This window comes from Crocuta crocuta, unplaced genomic scaffold (genome assembly GCF_008692635.1).
Source record: "Crocuta crocuta isolate KB4526 unplaced genomic scaffold, BGI_CrCroc_1.0 scaffold138, whole genome shotgun sequence".
Lineage (NCBI taxonomy): Eukaryota > Metazoa > Chordata > Mammalia > Carnivora > Hyaenidae > Crocuta > Crocuta crocuta.
The window spans coordinates 64782-68601 of NW_027532585.1; positions in this window are offsets into that span (position 1 = coordinate 64782).

A 3820-nucleotide genomic window follows, 5' to 3' on the forward strand; every position below is an offset into this window, starting at 1 on the left:
GGAGAATGGAAAGCAGAAGTGACACCTCATGAAGGCGTTGGGTGCCTGTGACTCTTCAAGTCTTTCAAGCTTTTAGTCCATCAAGTCTGTAAGATTTAAATATTCAGGGGCTCACAGTCCTAGGCCACCTGCTGAGTGTGTCAACACAATCCCCATGATTTCTGTGGTTCATACTCAACATCGCTGTGCCCTGTGGCCCCACAGCTGGTCTCACGATGGTATTACCTCACCGGTCTATTCCTCTCTGTCAAGCATTGACCTAAAGTTTCATTAGCAAATCTTCACTGAGGTTTGCAGACAATGAAGAAAGTTTACAGAGAATCAAGGGTTTCAAAGAGAAATACCTCCTTCAGTTCCTTCCACCTTCTAGAATTTCCCATTGGCTTCCTATCGTATCCTGTGCCTTTTTTCCCCTCTGTCCTCGTTTTTTCTGAGCCTGTTAACCTTTCAGGCTGTCCAGGAAAAGATCCAAATTTCTCTTGTCTTCAAGAAAGCAGTCAGCCATCTCCTCCTTCTTTTGTTTTTTTTTTAATGTTTATTTTTGAGAGACAGAGAGCACATGCAAGAGAGCATGAGTTGGGGAGAGACAGAGAGAGAGAGAGACAGAATCTGAAACAGGTTCCAGGCTCTGAGCTATGAGCACGAAGCCTGACATGGGGCTCGAACCTACGAACCTCGAGATCATAACCTGAGCTGAAGTCGGAGGCTTAACCGACAGAGCCACCCAGGCGCCCCTCTACTCCTTTCTTTCTTTTTTTTTTTTTAATTTTTTTAAATGTTTTTTATTTATTTCTAGGAGAGAGAGAGAGAGAGAGAGAGAGAGACAGTGTGAGCAGGGGAGGGTCAGAGAGAGAGGGAGTCACAGACTGAAACAGGCTCCAGGCTCTGAGCTGGCAGTCAGCACAGAGCCCGACGCGGGGCTCGAACCCACGAACCGCGAGATCATGACCTAAGCGAAAGTCGGACGCTTAACCGACTAAGCCATTCAGGAGCCCCTCTACTCCTTCTTTCTAAGAGGAGTCTTAGATCAGGAGTTTTGCCTTTTCAATCCCAACAGCCTCCAAAGTCTACCCCAAAACAAAAAACCATCTACTGCTGCACATAGCAGCTCCAGACAGCTCTAGGTTCAAACAGCAGTGTCCTCTCTTCCACCAGAGTTATAAAAGCCACACTTGCTCTGAGTCTCCTGTATCATCTTAAAGAGCACACAGCCACACTGGGAGCCAGCATGATGCTGCCTTCTGGTTGAACAGTGCCTCCAGGTCTATGTGTCTCACACACCTTGAAGTCAGAAAAGATCCAGGAGTCAAGTCCCTGCTCTTACTAACAGAGCACCCTGGGCCAAGCCAGTTAGCATATCTGAGCCTCACTGTGCCCATCTTTGAAATGGGGATAACGGTACCTACACTGCACGTGTTATAAGGATGACATACAAGACCTGACACACCTCTATCTTCAGCAAATGGTAGCCATTCTTGTCCTGATTGTCACTACTTAGAAAAAAACTCTTTCACTCATTGTTTTTAATGTTTCATCCTCTCAAAACTCTAGGAAATGGGTGGGCCCAGGATTCATTAGACCCATTTTTTAAAACCACAGAAGTAGGGACACCTGGTGGCTCAGTCAACTGAGTAGATATCCGGCTCTTGATTTTGGCTCAGGTCATGATCCCAGGGTCTTGGGATCGAGCCTCAAGTAGGGCTCTGCATTGAGCATGGAGCTTGCTGAAGATTCTCTCTCCCTCTCCCTCTCTCGTGCTTTTTCTCTTTCTCTCTAAAGTAGATTTTTTTTTAAATGTTATAAAAAGAAAAAAAGGAAAACAGCAACCCACAGAAGTAAGGGTTCCCCCGGCCAAGGTGGCCCAGCCAAGTGGAGGACTGAGCTGAGACCAGCACCATGCACTCGCCTCCCCCCATCAGAACCTCCGAGCTGCCACACTGGGCGGCCGGGGGTGGGACAAGGAGGGGAGCGGACTTTCTCCTCAGGTAATGCAACTTTTTCCAGCCGCTAGGTGTGACCGATGTTGAAACAGGCCCAGACAGCCACACGCATGCTTCCTAACGCCTCAGGCTAGATGGTTCTCTCCTGCTTGTGGAAGCTGCAAGGTGGGTTCTGAGTACAGGTGTTCATCCTCTGGGGAGCTGTTTTCTTGTCTCTGGGCCGGACGAAGTAGGGGCATGGGGTCCCTAACAAAGTCCAGATTGACCCTTTCAACAGAGTTTCCTCTTTCGCTCCTATGTTTTGTGAATTCTAGTGTTGTGCCCTTCCTCCTTCCAAGGCAATAGGTTGATGATAAAAACACATTACCAAAATGGACACTGGGGACGGGGGCCCTGGGGACAGGTGTGGCTCCGAAGTGGGTCAGATGGCAGGTTTGGGCAATGGAGTTGGCTTGCTTCTTGCTGGCATGGATCAAGACTCGTGTGGTTGCGCGAAACAGAAACCCAGCAGGTTTGGAACTTCCCGTGCCAAAGGCAGATTCGTTATGAGCACCTGGGGTCTGGCGGTCCGTGGGGTGGGTGGGAGCCAGGGCTTGGACTTGTCGGGACAACCTCCTTCCCTCTGCCCCGTCCGTGCTCTCGTCTCTCTCACTCTTGCTCCCCATCCCTTCTCTCTTGCTGTGTTTTCTTTGTTCCTCAAGAAAACCACAGGCTGCCAACAGCTCTCTCACTTGAATTTGCTCCATCCAAGGGACCCACAGCTTGGAACCTAGAATCTCTTAGTTCCAATCAAAAAGGCCACAAGTGAAAAGGCAGCACTTGACACAGCTTTTAAGTGCAAGCTACCCCGGGTTGAGTTTTGCTGTCTTCATCAAAGAGTGGGTGCCAGTGGGAGCCGGGCCCTGTGCCAGGAGGCAGGCAGGCTGCACTGATTGAGAGGCTGCTTAGATGCCCATCCCAGTTTCCATGTGAACTGGATGAGGGGACAGTTCCAAGCAAAGTTGTGAATGGGGACAGGACATGAAGGAGAAATGCCAGCAGGTGTACAGTACAATGTCGTCTGTACTTAAAACAAAAAGCACCCACAGAGGCTACCTCATACTGTTTCTGGTATATTCTACAGGCCCACACATTTCAGCTGGAGCTCAACTCAGCCAGGAATTCACCACCTAAGATTGGGAACAGGGACACGTTCAGAGGATGGCCGGGACGCCAAGTGGATGAGAGAGCCTATCACATGAGAGCTCCATGTCCTTTCTAAAGTGGGAAGTTAGTCTAGAGGATGAAAGACCAGGGTGGGGGTGGGCACACCAGCCACCATTAAATATGCAACGTGCTGTTGGGGCCCCAGCAAGCCGAACTGGGACAAAAAAGTGGAACTTACAGAGACACCAATTTTTGACCCAATACAAGTCTGAACTGTCTTCAGGGTTGGGGGTTCCCTATTCATGGAGGGGTGCAGGCAGGGGTGGACAGCCCACGGTGGTCACTCATGGAGGAAATTGGGTTAGATGACTCCTAATATTTCCTCCAGTGTCAGAGTGGAGCTCCGTGTTGACCTTATTCTCCTTTCATGGGGCCAACCTGATAGGTCACCGTGGCTGGACACTGGAGAAGACACGAAACACAGCGCGTGTCCTGCAACAGCAGTCTTCCCTGGGGCCAGAGAATCGCTCCCTCTTGTAGGTCTTGAGGAGGTTCTATGGCCAACTGCCGTGCAAGGTACTGTCACCTGTGACCTCCCCCCACATAGTCTCCATAATGTGAGAGAGGTACAGCGATTCCCACTTTACAGGTCAAGGCACTGAACCCCATCACCATAAACGTCCATCATTCGGGACATAGAAAAATTAACTGGGGCATATTCATATTACAGAATA